Source organism: Aegilops tauschii, chromosome 3 (assembly GCF_002575655.3).
Source record: "Aegilops tauschii subsp. strangulata cultivar AL8/78 chromosome 3, Aet v6.0, whole genome shotgun sequence".
In the NCBI taxonomy this organism is placed as follows: domain Eukaryota; kingdom Viridiplantae; phylum Streptophyta; class Magnoliopsida; order Poales; family Poaceae; genus Aegilops; species Aegilops tauschii.
This window is the reverse complement of record NC_053037.3, coordinates 354,522,356-354,539,904: the sequence shown is the minus strand read 5'-3', so window position 1 is coordinate 354,539,904 and position 17,549 is coordinate 354,522,356.

Genomic DNA, 17,549 nt, shown 5'->3' with positions numbered 1-17,549 from the left:
TGGTCGCTACAAAGTTGGTATCAGAGCACACGCTGACTGTAGGACACGACCACTAAGCTTAAGCCCTAGAAAGCTTCTCTCTTCTCATTTCTGACCCCCTCTCCTTTTTCTACTGTTTTAGGAATGGCGGATACAAGGAGCAAGTTCATGCAACCAGATGAAGACACGCCTTTTGGTCGACACTTGAAGGAAGTCACTAAGTATTTGAACATAGGAATACCAAGCATCACCGGAACCTACAACGCCACATTACCCGAAGAGGAGAGCTGGAAGATTCAAGTTCACATTCCAGGAAGGACGTTTGTGCCAGTTACTGAACCCATAAGATTGGTTTTTGAAGCACCCACCTGGAGTTTAGGGAAGAGCATGGCCGCACACATCGCTATGGGACGCATTGGAAAAGTCTACCACCAGGAGCTTAAGGATACAATTTATCAGATTTGTGGATGCCGAGACGCGCAATGGGAGATGATCAGAACCAAGAAGGATGGATCAATCGCAGCTTTCATCCAGGAGCAAAATCAACATATTCGTCACCAGGAGAACCAGATGTGCACGGACAAGGAAGAACTGAAGAAGGCATTGACGGAGATCAAGGAGCTGGAGGAAGAACTCAAGGCTACACGTGAGGATTATATGGAGGAAATCATCGCACTAGTAGGGAAGAATGACGACCTGGAGAAGAAGATTGGAGTATTCATGGGAAATCCAGTGCCAAAAGCAGAAGTTGACGAATGCACTTGTCCGGATAACTACACCATCATCGACGACACCGACTCAGAACCAAGTGAAGATGACTGGGTTGACGAAGCTGGAGCAGACATCATGGAGTCGTCAACGGATCAGAATTTTTAGTAGACCACCATATCAGTAGTAGTTTTCCCCCATTTAATAGTATAGTTCAAGCACTTTGTAACGCTAGTTAGATCGATTGTTTTGCCTTGTTTGAATTGATTAAGTGATATTGATCGTATTTGCCTCATGAGCATATGGGTAGTGTTTTCTCTCTAGACCTCATTCTATTCTTAACTCTCATCTTTTCTAAACCTATCATATGCCTCCGAGACGCGACGCCGGATTTGTTTTCCCACCGGAGATCACCCAGTTGATTCAGCAACAGAATGCCCTGATGCAAGTGTTAGTGCAGAACCAAGGCAACAACAACAACAACCCACCGCCACCACCACCTGTTGATTACCTAGCCCGTTTCTTGAGGCTAAACCCGCCGGTGTTTTCCAGTAGCACCGAGCCGATTGTTGCAGATGATTGGCTCCGCAAAGTTGGAAGGGAGTTGACCACTGCAGGATGCACAGATGCGGAAAGAGTACGTTTTGCCGCACATCAGCTTGATGGACCCGCAGCATCATGGTGGGAGAATTATACAGCCACGCACCCCATTGACACTGTCACATGGGATCAGTTTCAGCAAGCTTTCCGTACCGCACATGTTTCAGCAGGAGCTATGGCTATGAAGAAGCGTGAGTTTCGCAACCTACGCCAAGGAGGATGCACCGTAGGCCAGTATGTGGAGGATTTCAGTAAGTTAGCACGTTATGCACCAGATGACGTTGCTACAGATGCAGCCAAGCAAGAGAAATTTTTGGAAGTACTGAATGATGAACTGAGTATGCAGTTGATGGTAGCAACCTTCAACAACTACCAGGAGCTGGTAGATAGAGCTCTCATGATTGAAGGGAAGCAACAGCAGATTGAAAATCGTAAGAGGAAGTATGGACAAGGGAAGTACAATTCTGGAGCTCAGCAGAAGCCACGATTTGCCCCGAAACCGGGAGGACAGTTTCAGCATACCCATGGAGGAGGTAGTTCGCACAACCATAATGGCTCCAAGAATGGTAATGGGAATGGAGGAAGCAACGGACAGAACCGTACCAACCCATCTACCCCAACCAAGAGGGATCTAAGTCACATTACTTGCTTCAAGTGCCAGAAGACTGGACACTATGCAACTGATTGTCCTGAAGCCCAAAATGGAAATGGCAATGGAAGCTCTGGGAAGAAGCCGAACCCGTTCCACAAAGGACATGTGAACCACGTGAGCGTGGAGGAGGTTGAAGCTCAGCCTGATGCAGTAATAGGTAAGTTTTTGGTTAAGTCATTTACTGCAACCGTTCTTTTCGATACTGGTGCATCGCATTCATACATATCAAGGGGATTTGTGAATAAGTTTAAGATGTCCACCCAAGTTCTCAAAACCCCTATGTTAGTAACCTCGCCAGGAGCAGAGTATATGGCAAGCCAAGGTTGTTTTCAGATACCATTGGCCATTGGTAGGCATGTTTTCCCCTCAGACCTCATAGTTTTGGAGTCGCAAGGTTTGGATGTGATTTTGGGAATGGATTGGCTATCGTTGTATGGAGGAAACATCGATTGTGCCAACAAGACGATTTTGCTTACCACCCCAGAAGGAAAAAGGATCAAGTATGTATCCCGGCATATGCCGAAGAGGACTCAAGTAAATTCTTTATCAGGAGTTGTACAGGAGGAAGTACCAGTGGTGAAGGATTATCCGGATGTATTTCCAGAAGAGTTGCCAGGCATGCCACCAGATAGAGACATTGAGTTCTTGATTGAACTTTTGCCAGGCACAGGGCCAATATCTAAGTGACCGTACAGGATGCCCGCAAAAGATTTGGAGGAAATAAAGAAGCAGATCAAGGAGTTACTGGATAAAGGCTATATTCGCCCAAGTTCGTCACCTTGGGGATCACCAGTACTTCTAGTGGAGAAGAAAGATGGATCGCTGAGGATGGTTGTTGATTACCGAGGATTGAATGAAGTGACCATCAAAAACAAGTACCCACTGCCGATGATCAATGATTTGTTTGACCGCCTACAAGGAGCTAAAGTATTTTCCAAGATCGATCTACGATCAGGATACCATGAGTTAAAGATTCGAGAGCAGGATATACCTAAGACGGCTTTTACCACCAGATATGGATTGTATGAGTATACCGTTATGTCATTTGGTCTGACTAACGCACCTGCCTATTTCATGAACCTGATGAACAAAGTGTTTGTGGAGTTTTTGGATAAGTTCGTCGTGGTGTTCATTGACGATATTTTAGTCTTTTCCAAGAATGAGGAAGAGCATGAGGAGCATTTATGATTGGTACTTGAGAAGCTCAGAGAACATCAGTTATACGCCAAGTTCAGCAAATGTGAATTTTGGCTGAAGGAAGTTGGATTCCTTGGACATGTTATTTCTGGAGAAGGAATAGCAGTAGACCGTGCCAAGGTTGACACAGTGACAAGTTGGGAATCACCCACGACAGTTGGAGAAATCCGGAGTTTTCTTGGACTTGCAGGATACTACCGGAGATTCATCGAGAATTTCTCGAAGATTGCTAAGCCCATGACTGAGCTATTGAAGAAGGACACCAAATTCAATTGGACTGAGGAATGTGAAGCTAGTTTCCAAGAGTTGAAGAAACGATTGGTTACATCACCAGTGTTGATTCTGCCAGATCAACGCAAGGATTATGAAGTTTATTGCGACGCTTCTCGTCGAGGACATGGAGCAGTGCTTATGCAGGAAGGAAGAGTTGTGTCATATGCTTCACGACAACTTAAACCCCATGAGAAGAATTATGCTACGCATGATTTGGAGTTAGCCGCCGTGGTGCATGCATTGAAGACATGGTGACATTTTCTCATTGGAAACCATTGTGAGGTGTACACGGATCACAAGAGTTTGAAGTATATTTTCACGCAGAAGGAGTTAAATCTCAGACAGAGGAGATGGTTGGAGCTCATTAAGGATTATGATATGAGATTGCATTATCACCCAGGAAAGGCTAACGTAGTAGCAGACGCGTTGTGCCGCAAGAGTCATGTCAACACCCTCATGACAGGAGAGCTACCTCAGGAGTTAGCCGAGGACCTTCGCGAGCTATGTTTGGAGATAGTCCCAAGAGGCTATTTAGCGACATTGGAGATTCAGTCTACCTTGATGGAAAGGATCAGAGAAGCTCAGAAGACAGACAAGGAGATTGAAGAGATAAAGGAGAAGATGAGCAAAGGAAAAGCCAAGGGATTTCGTGAGGATGAGCACGATACCTTATGGTTTGAGGACCGAGTATATGTGCCAAATGATCCGGAGATCAGGAAGTTGATTTTGCAAGAAGCCCATGATTCACCGTACTCGATTCACCCAGGGAATACCAAGATGTATTTGGATCTGAAGAATACTTTCTGGTGGACCGGAATGAAGAAGGATATTGCAGAGTATGTAGCAGTTTGTGATGTGTGTCAGAGAGTGAAGGCAGAGCATCAGAAGCCAGCAGGATTGCTACAACCATTGCCGATACCCGAATGGAAGTGGGATAAAATAGGCATGGATTTTATCACAGGGTTACCCAGGACTCGTTCAGGCTATGACTCAATATGGGTTGTAGTCGACCGTTTGACGAAAGTGGCTCATTTCATTCCAGTGAAGACCACTTACACTAGTACTAAGTTGGCAAAGATATACATGACCAGGATCGTATGTTTGCATGGAGTTCCGAGGACCATTGTATCAGACAGAGGAACCCAATTTACCTCGAAGTTTTGGAAGCAGTTACATGAAACATTGGGAACCAGGCTGGAATTTAGTACAGCTTTTCACCCACAGACAGATGGACAGACCGAGAGAGTCAACCAGATTTTGGAGGACATGTTGAGAGCTTGTGCACTAGATTAGGGATCTAGTTGGGACGACAATTTGCCATATGCGGAGTTTTTGTATAACAACAGTTATCAAACCAGTTTGAAGATGGCCCCTTTCGAAGCTTTGTACGGAAGGAGGTGTAAAACACCGTTGTTATGGGACGAAGTTGGAGACCGTCAGTTGTTTGGACCAGATTTGATTAAGGAGTCTGAACAGAAAGTGAGGTTGATTCGCGATAGACTCAAGGTAGCCCAATCCAGGCAGAAGAGTTATGCTGATTCTAAACAAAAGGAGACAGTTCACGAAGTCGGAGACCGAGTGTATCTTCGAGTATCACCACTTCGAGGAGTGAAGCGCTTTGGAGTTAAGGGAAAGTTAGCACCCCGTTTTATCGGACCATACAGAGTTGTGGGACGTATGGGAGAGGTTGCCTACAAGCTGGAATTGCCCGAAGGATTGTCTGGAGTTCATGATGTATTTCACGTTTCCCAGTTGAAGAAGTGCCACGCAGAGATGGCTGAGATACCACTGAGAGATAATGTGCCACTGGAAGCGATTCAGCTGGAAAGTGATTTGACCTATGAGGAGAAACCAGTTAAGATTCTAAAGTATGCCAGCCGAGTTACCCACAGTAAGGTTATCAAGTTTTGCAAAGTCCAGTGGAGTCACCACACGGAAGATGAAGCCACCTGGGAGCGAGAGGAAGATCTACGGAAGGACCACTCCCACCTGTTTTCTAGCCAACCCGAATCTCGAGGGCGAGATTCATCTTAAGGGGGGTAGTTTGTAACATCCCAAATTTTCAATTTGGTATGTTATACATAGATCATCATTGCATATCATATTTTATTTCATTTTGACAAATCCTCGATAAATCCTAAGCAACTCAAGGACCCTCGGAGAGAGTTGGGGATTTTCTCAAATTTTCATATTTGATTTTTCATCAAATAATAAGACGAGGATTTTGGTTTAATTATTTTTCTCTTCGGAAAAATATTTCATTAAACAAAATAAATGAGAGGAGAAAATATGACTTCTCCAAAACAATTGAAATACTGGAGGAAAAATGTTAAAATCATTTATTGAATTTTATTCGGATTTTATTTGCAATTTTAATTGCATTAAAAATATTGCATATTTTCAAAAATTTATTTTGTGTTAAAAAAATGTTCACCCTACTCTAGATTTTTTAACTAGACGGGGAAATTTTTTTATCTTTTTTGGTTTTCTATTTATTTTTCTATGAATTATTTTCCGCGGAAAGTATTTAAAAAAATGCGCAGCGCCCGACTGGGCCGAGGCCCAGCCGAGCCGCCGGCCCGCCCGCGGGATCTCCTCCCCGCGCACGACCCCCGCCGCCGCCGGAGTCCGCCATGGACACGGGAGCCCCGCCGCCGCCTAGCCCCTCCCCCAAGCCACCTTCCCCCCCCCCTTCTATATATACCCCCCCTCTCCTCCTCCCTCTCACCCCGCCGCCGGAGCCGCACTCGCCGCCGCCCGCTGCACCCGCGCCGCCGCCGCCTTGCACTCGCCGCCGCCGCTCGCCGCCCCTCGCCCCCGAGCCGCCCGAGCCCCGCCGCCCCGCCGCCCCTCGCCGGAGTCGCCGGAGCCCGCCCCGAGGTAGCCGCACCTCGCCTCGTTTGCCGGTTTTTGTTAAAAAAACCCTAGATCGGTTTTTTTCAGTTTTGTTATTTTGTGAGCGTTCACCGACTCGTTCGTTTTAACGAACGCGTTCGTCGGATTTTCTCTGTTAACGAACGTCCGTTCTTTAACCGTTCGTCTGTTTTTCTTTTTCGTCGGATTTTTTCCTGATTTTCTCAGATCTCGATTTCTGATCGAATCTTCGTTTCTGTTTAACTTCTCGCTCGTTTATCGGAATCAAGCGATTCAAGCGCCTAGAGTTTCATCTCGAAATTCTCTTTCCGTTTAACCTACTCAAACAAGTTTTTGCTACTGTAAAATTTGACCTAGATCCAGATTAGTAAACGAAGCTTGTTTCTTTCACCGTTTGACTTTCGTTGCTTCGTTCGAGTTGATTCTTTTTGCAAACCGGAGTTCTTAAGTTGAACTTTCTGGTTGGATCTTTCATTCGAGTTTTACCTGTGCATTAGATGAGTACTGATTGTCTGTTTGCTTGTTTGCGATAGAGTACCCGGAGTGTGCCGCTTGTTACTTCGAATCGCTAGGTTTTGCGGATCATCAGCAAGGCAAGTAACACTTTGATCATACCCTTCCATACCCAGTTTTCATTGCATTAGATCTATTCCTCAAACATTGCATGATTAGGATCTAATTAAATTGTGGGTACTGGGAAGTAGTTGAGGTAGTACCTATTACCTGTTTTTCTTATCAAACCCTTGGGAGTTACTTCTACGTTGCTATTATATTGCCATGCTATGCGCGTAGACGTGGATTTGGGTTTGAGAGATATTCATGACAGATGTGAGGTTGTTAATAATGGTTTACCTAAGGTGGCAACTAAAACTCACATCTGGGTGGATTGAGGCACCTGGAGAATCCAGTGTTGTCTGTTTGTATAAGGACCGCCACCCAGGCTCAAAGGGATCATAAGATTATTCATGCTAGAAGCTTCCATGTGCAGCCACAAGCTATTATGGGCTCTAGCATAGTTGAGTAGGTTACATGATCTCTTGAAGAGGTGGGCTAGCAGATGTAGGGGAAAGTAGGTGTACCGGTCCATCCAGAGTAAAGAGTGATTGTTACTGAAAGACTGTGTCTCGGTCATCCGTTTCTCAAACATCATGCAGTGCGAGAATCAAGCGGAGGCGATCGAGTCTTGTGGGGAAAAGTGCGCAAACCTCTGCAGAGTGTACAAACTAATCATGGTTAGCCGTGTCCCCGGTTATGGAAAACTTGAGTATCTAGTACCTGGATTATCATTTGAATCTCATCACCATGTTACTTTTAATTAATTTTGTGGGTTATGTTGACACTTAATTGGGATTGAGATGCTGTCAACCATCTCAATGTTTCACAACCACCATGATAGTTAAATAAATGTTATTCCTTTGAAGTAGGGAAAAATTGGCTTTTCGCAAAAACCTAACCGTAGAGCTTTCCACCAGCCATATATGCATGTAGTATAGCATTATTATTGTTCATTATTCTCTATGTGTTACATTGCCAGCATATTCTATGTCCTGACCCGTTTTCGGGCTGCAACGTTTCATGTTGCAGACTTTTTCAGACGACGAGTAAGGTGCTTTAGGTCGTGGTCTTATACTCAGTGATGCCGCTGGAGTTGATGGACTCACTTATCTTCCAAGTCTTCCGCTGTTATCGTATTTAGATGGCCTTAAGCCATATTTATCATACTTAATCTCTTTGGAGATATTCTATGTAATAAGTGTGTGATTGCTACTCTGTTATAAATCCTCCATTTGTACTGTGCGCGTCAGCATTACTGATCCAGGGATGACACTGGTGCACAGCAGCACAGACCATTTGAGGTCTGGTCGCTACATTTGCTTGTTGAAGAAAACCAAAAACTATAAACATATTTATGTGTGTTTTTCTGATTTTTTTTTTCTTTTTATTCAAGTTATACCGAGGAGAAGACCACGATGAAAATGTTGAGTGGCTCTCATATGAATAACTGTTGAACTAATAAAGAGCCCATTTTACCTTATCTTCTCCTGTTGAATAAAATGTTTTGCGGATTCCAGCTTAGTCCACGGCACTCTTGCATTGTTATTATTATTTTCATATCATTCGGTTGTGCAAGTGAAAGGCAATAATGACGACATTCGATGAACTGGCCGTGGCAAAGAGAAACTGGTATGAACTTGACTTGTTTTGTCTATGTAAATATGTTTAACCAAGTAATCCGGGCTTCAGCCCATTATGATTAAACATGTTTGCAATGAAAATTAAAGAGTATAGTTTCTCATGCCATGCATAAGTAGCTGGGAGTTGATAATGATTTATCTTGATATCAACATAGCGTTAAAATGATTGTGATGTAGTATCATGATATGGTATCCTCCACTGAATGTTCGAGTGGCTTGACTTGGTGCATGTTCATGCATGTAGTTGAATCAAAACCAACATAGCCTCTATAATGTTTATGTTCATGGTGTTCATACTCATTCTAGTGTCCAATGTTACTTATGCATAATGCCTGGTCATGATCTTTGTTGCTCTCTAGTTGGCCGCTTCGCAATCTTAATTGCTAGCCTTCGCCTGTACTAAGTGGGAATTCTGCTTGTACATCAAAACCTTGAACCCAAAGTTATTCCAGATGAGTCCACCATACCTACCTATATACGGTGTTACCCTGCCATCCTAAGTAAATTTGCATGTGCCACCTCTAAAAACTTCTAAAAAATTATCCGTTTTGTGTGCCTGGATCGTTCATGGAACGACAAGAGGTGGTCAATATATTCCGTGCTAAGCAAGTTATCCTCAGGTCGAGTGTTTATTCACTCGCCATCGCATGAGGAAATGGGTGGTAATAGGGATGCCCAGTCCCAAATTGCAAATATGAAAAAGAGTACATCTCTTGAATAATCAAACAAAAACTCCCAATGGAGTCAAAACCTTTACTTTCCGCTTGGGAACCGCCACTAGCGTGCTTAGCATGGAAGATATTGATAACTGATGGTCGTGAAGAGAATGAAAAGGGGGCATGTCTCAAAATTATCATTTATCTTTGTTTTAAAAATTGAGCTCTGGCACCTCTACAAATCACTGCTTCCCTCTACGAAGGGACTTTCTATTTACTTTTATGTTGTGTCGTCACCTTCTAAAAACAAGCGCCAGAAACTGAGTAGAGCATAGTTGTCATGATTTATGCATTGTGTATAGCTAATCTTGGGTGCATCATGACTGGATCTTTTCTACCATGAATTACAATGTTTAGTCGCTGCTTGAACTTTGGAGGTGCTCTGCATTTATGTGTTGCGGTCTCAGAAAGGTCTACGAGATACCACTATTGTCATATTATATCATGGTTGTTTTGACAACGTGTTGCTATTTGAGATATCTTATTATTGCTCGCTAGCTGATTATGTCATTGATATGAATCATTATAATCTTTAAGACTTATTGTTGACATGGTTAGTTATAATGTTGGCTGAAAACTTGGGTGCTCTTTAAGCTTATTTATGCAAACAAGAGCAAAAGAGTTCGTAAAAGTTTTTCTTTCTCACTTTCAGTTTATCAACTGAATTGCTTGAGGACAAGCAAAGGTTTAAGCTTGGGGGAGTTGATACGTCTCCAACGTATCTACTTTTTCTCACGCTTTTCCTCTTGTTTTGGACTCTAATTTGCATGATTTGAATGAAACTAACCCCGGACTGACGCTGTTTTCAGCAGAACTACCATGGTGTTGTTTTTGTGCAGAAATAAAAGTTCTCGGAATCGAACGAAACTTTGCGAGGATTTTTTATATCAATAATAAGAATTTCTGGAACCAATACCCACTAGAGAGGGGCCCCTGGGTGGGCACAACCCACCAGGGCACGCCCCCCTCTCCTGGCGCGCCCAGGTGGGTTGTACCCACCTGGTGGCCCCGCTGATGACCCCCCTGATACTATAAATTCACATTATTCCAGAAAAAAATCAAGGAAAAAGAATTATCACGATCCACGAGATGGAGCCGCCGCCAAGCCCTATTCTTCCTCGGGAGGGCAGATCTGGAGTCCGTTTGGGGCTCCGGAGAGGGGGATCTTCGTTCTTCATCATCACCAACCCTTCTCCATCACCAATTCCATGATGCTCCCCACCGGGAGTGAGAAATTCCTTCGTAGGCTCGTTGGTCGGTGAGGAGTTGGATGAGATTCATCATGTAATCGACTTAGTTTTGTTAGGGCCCGGTCCCTAGTATCCACTATGTTCTTAGATTGATGTTGCCATGACTTTGCTATGCTTAATGCTTGTCACTTTGGGCCCGGGTGCCATGAACTCAGATCTGAACCGTTTATGAATTCATCTTTATATCCATGTTTTAGATCTGATCTTGCAAGCTATAGTCACCTACTACGGTTATGATCCGACAACCCCGGAGTGACAACAACCAGGCCCACTCTCGGTGATGACCGTAGTTTGAGGAGTTCATGTATTCACTATGTGCTAATGCTTTGTTCCGGTTCTCTATTAAAAGGAGGCCTTAATGCCCTTAATTTCCAATATGGACCCCGCTGAGGGTAGGACAAGAGATGTCATCCAAGTTATTTTAATAAAGCACGTATGACTGTTTATGGAATACATGCCTACATTATATCGATGAACTGGAGCTAGTGCCGTATCGCCCTAGGTTATAACTGTCACATGATGAATATCATCCAACAAGTCACCGATCCAATGCCTACGAATTTATCCTTATTGATCTTGCTGCGTTACTATTGCTATCATCACTGTTACACTTGCTACAAAATTACTGCTATCACTGTTACTATTACCGTTGCTGCTGTCACTACTATCAAAACTATCATATTACTGTGCTACTGATCACTTTGCTGCAGATAATTAATCTCCAGGTGTGGTTGAATTGACTTCATATGCTAATACCTTCAAATATTCTTTGGCTCCCCTTGTGTCGAATCTATAAATTTGGGTTAAATACTTTACCCTCGAAAACTGTTGCGATCCCCTATACTTGTGGGTTATCACACCGCTAGGTGCAAGACCCACTGCAGGAGCAACTCCTGACGTTAGGAACGTCTGGCAGAGCAAAGCTGATGACTACTCGATAGTTCAGTGTGCCATGCTTTACGGCTTAGAATCGAGACTTCAACGATGTTTTGAACGTCATGGAGCATATGAGATGTTCCAGGAGTTGAAGTTAATATTTCATGCAAATACCCGAATTGAGAGATATGAAGTCTCCAATAAGTTCTATAGCTGCAAGATGGAGGAGAATAGTTCTGTCAGTGAACATATACTCAAAATGTCTGGGTACCACAACCACTTGACTCAACTGGGAGTTAATCTTCCTGATGATAGTGTCGTTGATAGAGTTCTTCAATCACTGCCACCAAGCTGCAAAAGCTTCATGATGAACTATAATATGCAAGGGATGGATAAGACAATTCCCGAGCTCTTTGCAATGCTAAAGGCTGCGGAGGTAGAAATCAAGAAGGAGCATCAAGTGTTGATGGTTACAAGACCACTAGTTTCAAGAAAAAGGGCAAAGGGAAGAAGGGGAACTTCAAGAAGAACGGCAAGCAAGTTGCTGCTCAAGTGAATAAGCCCAAGTCTGGACCTAAGCCTGAGACTGAGTGCTTCTACTACAAAGGGACTGGTCACTGGAAGCTGAACTGCCCCAAGTATTTGGCGGATAAGAAGGATGGAAAGTGAAAGGTATATTTGATATACATGTTATTGATGTGTACCTTACTAATGCTAGTAGTAGCGCCTGGGTATTTGATACTGGTTCTGTTGCTCATATTTGCAACTCGAAACAGGGGCTACGGATTAAACAAAGATTGGCTAAGTACGAGGTGATGATGCGCGTGGGAAATGGTTCCAAAGTCGATGTGATCGCGTTCGGCACGCTACCCCTACATCCACCATCGGGATTAGTTTTAGACCTGAATAATTGTTATTTGGTGCCAGCGTTATGCATGAACATTATATCTGGAACTTGTTTGATGCGAGACGGTTATTCATTTAAATCAGAGAATAATGGTTGTACTATTTATATGAGTAATATCTTTTATGGTCATGCACCCTTGATGAGTGCTCTATTTTTGTTTAATCTTGATTGTAGTGATACACGTATTCAAAATATTGAAGCCAAAAGATGCAAGGTTAATAATGATAGTGCAACTTATTTGTGGCACTGCCGTCTAGGTCATATTGGTGTAAAGCGCATGAAGAAACTCCATGCTGATGGGCTTTTGGAATCACTTGATTATGAATCACTTGATGCTTGCGAACCATGCCTCATGGGCAAGATGACTAAGACTCCATTCTCTGGAACAGTGGAGCGAGCAACTGACTTGTTAGAAATAATACATACTGATGTATGCGGTCCAATGAGTGTTGAGGCTCGCGGTGGGTATCGTTATTTTCTGACCTTCACAGATGATTTGAGCAGATATGGGTATATCTACTTGATGAAACATAAGTCTGAAACATTTGAAAAGTTCAAAGAATTTCAGAGTGAAGTGGAAAATCATCGTAACAAGAAAATAAAGTTTCTATGACCTGATCGTGGAGGTGAATATTTGAGTTATGAGTTTTGTCTTCATTTAAAACAATGCGGAATAGTTTCGCAGCTCACGCCACCTGGAACACCACAGCGTAATGGTGTGTCCGAACGTCGTAGTTGTACTCTATTAGATATGGTGCGATCTATGATGTCTCTTACTGATTTACCGCTATCGTTTTGGGGTTATGCTTTAGGGACGGCTGCATTCACGTTAAATAGGGCACCATCTAAATCCGTTGAGATGACACCATATGAACTGTGGTTTGGCAAGAAACCTAAGTTGTCGTTTCTTAAAGTTTGGGGCTGCGATGCTTATGTGAAAAAGCTTCAACCTGATAAGCTCGAACCCAAATTGGAGAAATGTGTCTTCATAGGATACCCAAAAGAGACTGTTGGGTACACCTTCTATCACAGATCCGAAGGCAAGATATTTGTTGCTAAGAATGGATCCTTTCTAGAGAAGGAGTTTCTCTAGAAAGAAGTGAGTGGGAGGAAAGTAGAACTTGATGAGGTAATTGTACCTTCTCCCTTATTGGAAAGTAGTTCACCACAGAAATCAGTTCCAGTGATTCCTACACCAATCAGTGAGGAAGTTAATGATGATGATCATGAAACTTCTGATCAAGTTACCACCGAACCTCGTTGGTCAACCAGAGTACGATCCGCACCAGAGTGGTACGGTAATCCTATTTTGGAGGTCAGTTACTTGACCATGACGAACCTACGAACTATGAGGAAGCGATGATGGGCCCAGATCCCATGAAATGGCTTGAGGCCATGAAATCTGAGATGAGGTCGATGTATGAGAACAAAGTATGGACTTTGGTTGACTTGCCCGATGATCAGCAAGCCATAGAGAATAAATGAATCTTCAAGAAGAAGACTGACTCTGACAGTAATGTTACTGTCTACAAAGCTCGACTTGTTGCAAAAGGTTTTCGACAAGTTCAAGGAGTTGACTACAATGAGACTTTCTCACCTGTAGCGATGATTAAGTCTGTCCGAATCATGTTAGCAATTGCCGCATTTTATGATTATCAAATTTTGCAAATGGATGTCAAAACTGCATTCCTTAATGGATATCTTAAAGAAGAGTTGTATATGATGCAACCAGAATGTTTTGTCGATCCTAAAGGTGCTAACAAAGTGTGCAAGCTCCAGCGATCCATTTATGGACTAGTGCAAGCCTCTCGGAGTAGGAATATACGCTTTGATAGTGTGATCAAAGCATATGGTTTTATACAAACTTTTGAAGAAGCCTGTATTTACAAGAAAGTAAGTGGGAGCTCTGTAGCATTTCTAATATTATATGTGGATGACATATTGTTGATTGGAAATAATACAGAATTTCTGGATAGCATAAAAAGGATACTTGAATAAGAATTTTTCAATGAAAGACCTCGGTGAAGCTGCTTATATATTACGCATCAAGATCTATAGAGATAGATCAAGACGCTTAATTGGACTTTCACATAGCACATACCATGATAAAGTGTTGAAGAAGTTCAAAATGGATCAGTCAAAGAAAGGGTTCTTGCCTGTATTACAAGGTGTGAAGTTGAGTCAGACTCAATGCTCGACCACTGCAGAAGATAGAGAGAAAAGGGAAGTCATTCCCTATGCCTCAGTCATAGGTTCTATCATGTATGCAATGCTGTGTACCAGACTTGATGTGTGCCTTGCTATAAGTTTAGCAGGGAGGTACCAAAGTAATCCAGGAGTGGATCACTGAACAGCGTTCAAGAACATCATGAAATACCTGAAAAGGACTAAGGATATGTCTCGTTTATGGAGGTGACAAAGAGCTCGTCGTAAATGGTTACGTCGATGCAAGCTTTGACACTGATCTGGATGACTCTAAGTCGCACACCGGATACATATTTATATTGAATGGTGGAGCTGTCAGTTGGTGCGGTTCCAAGCAGAGCGTCGTGGCGGGATCTACGTGTGAAGCGGAGTACATAGCTGCTTCGGAAGCGGCAAATGAAGGAGTCTGGATGAAGGAGTTCATATCCAATCTAGGTGTAATACCTAGTGCAACGGGTCCAATGAAAATCTTTTGTGACAATACTGGAGCAATTGCCTTGGCGAAGGAATCCAGATTTCACAAGAGAACCAAACACATCAAGAGAAGCTTCAATTCCATCCGCGATCAAGTCAAGGAGGGAGACATAGAGATTTGCAAGATAGATACAGATCTGAATGTTGCAGACCCGTTGACTAAGCCTCTCTCATGAGCAAAACATGATTGCTACCTCTTGAGCATGCGTTGGTTTTCCCTTGAAGAGGAAAGGGTGATGCAGCAAAGTAGCGTAAGTATTCCCCTCAGTTTTTGAGAACCAAGGTATCAATCCATTAGGAGGCCACACGCAAGTCCCTCGTACTGATAACCCACAAGTATAGGGGATCGCAACAGTTTTCGAGGGTAGAGTATTCAACCCAAATTTATTGATTCGACACAAGGGGAGCCAAAGAATATTCTCAAGTATTAGCAGTTGAGTTGTCAATTCAACCACACCTGGATAACTTAGTATTTGCAGCAAAGTATTTAGTAGCAAAGTAATATTGAAGTAACGGTAACGGTAACAAAGGTAACAGTAGCAAAAGTAATATTTTTGGTGTTTTGTAGTAATGGTAACAGTAGCAACGAAAAACTAAATAAGCGAAGAACAATATATGAAAAGCTCGTAGGCATTGGATCGGTGATGGAGAATTATGCCGGATGCGGTTCATCATGTAACAGTCATAACATAGGGTGACACAGAACTAGCTCCAATTCATCAATGTAATGTAGGCATGTATTCCGAATATAGTCATACGTGCTTATGGAAAAGAACTTGCATGACATCTTTTGTCCTACCCTCCTGTGGCAGCGGGGTCCTAACGGAAACTAAGGGATATTAAGGCCACCTTTTAATAGAGTACCGGAACAAAGCATTAGCACATAGTGAATACATGAACTCCTCAAACTATGGTCATCACCGGGAGTGGTCCCGATTATTGTCACTTCGGGGTTGCCGGATCATAACACATAGTAGGTGACTATAGACTTGCAATATAGGATCAAGAACTCACATATATTCATAAAAACATATTAGGTTCAGATCTGAAATCATGGCACTCGGGTCCTACTGACAAGCGTTAAACATAGCAAAGTCATAGCAACATCAATCTCAGAACATAGTGGATACTAGGGATCAAACCCTAACAAAACTAACTCGATTACATGATAGATCTCATCCAACCCATCACCGTCCAGCAAGCCTACGATGGAATTACTCACGCACGGCGGTGAGCATCATGAAATTGGTGATGGAGGATGGTTGATGATGACGACGGTGACGGATTCCCCTCTCCGGACCCCCGAATGGACTCCAGATCAGCCCTCCCAAGAGGTTTTAGGGCTTGGCGGCGGCTCCGTATCGTAAAACGCGATGAATCCTTCTCCTTGATTTTTTTTCTCCCCGAAAGTGAATATATGGAGTTGGAGTTAAGGTCGGTGGAGCGTCAGGGGGGCCACGAGGTACAGGGCGCGCCCTCCACCCTCGTGGACAGGGTGTGGGCCCCCTGACGTGGATTTTTCTTCCGGTATTTTTCTTATTTTCCAAATATATGTTCCGTGGAGTTTCAGGTCATTCCGAGAACTTTTGTTTATGCACATAAATAACACCATGGAAAGTCTGCTGAAAACAGCGTCAGTCTGGGTTAGTTCCATTCAAATCATGTAAGTTAGAGTCCAAAACAAGGGTAAAAGTGTTTGGAAAAGTAGATACGACGGAGACGTATCAACTCCCCCAAGCTTAAACCTTTGCTTGTCCTCAAGCAATTCAGTTGATAAACTGAAAGTGATAAAGAAAAACTTTTACAAACTTTGTTTGCTCTTGTTGTTGTAAATATGTAAAGCCAGCACTCAAGTTTTCAGCAAAGATTATGACTAACCACATTTGCAATAACTCTCAGGTCTCATGTTTACTCATATCAATGGCATAATGAACTAGCGAGCGATAATAATAAATCTCGGATGACAACACTTTCTCAAAACAATCATAATATGATATAACAGGATGATATCTCGCTAGCTCTTTCTGAGACTGCAAAACGTATGCAGAGCACCTTTAAAGATCAAGGACTGACTAGACATTGTAATTCATGGCAAAAGAGATCCAATCATAGTTATACCCAACATAAATTAATAATAATGGATGCAAATGCCCAGTCCCATGCTTTTTAATAAGAGGGTGATGACTCAACATAAAAGTAAATAGATAGGCCCTTCGCAGAGGGGAGCAGGGATTTGTAGAGGTGCCAGAGCTCGGTTTTGAAATAGAGATAAATAATATTTTGAGCGGCATACTTTCATTGTCAACATAACAACCAAGAGATGGCGATATCTTCCATGCTACACACATTATAGGCGGTTCCCAAACAGAATGGTAAAGTTTATACTCCCCCTCCACCAACAAGCATCAATCCATGGCTTGCTCGACACAACGAGTGCCTCCAACTAGCAACACTCCCAGGGGAGTTTTGTTTGCAATTATTTTGATTTAGTTTGCATAAAGCATGGGACTGGGCATCCCGGTGACCAGCCATTTTCTCGTGAGTGAGGAGCGGAGTCCACTCCTCTTGAGAATAGCCCGCCTAGCATGGAAGATAAGGGCAGCCCTAGTTGATACATGAGCTATTCGAGCAAACAAAACAGAA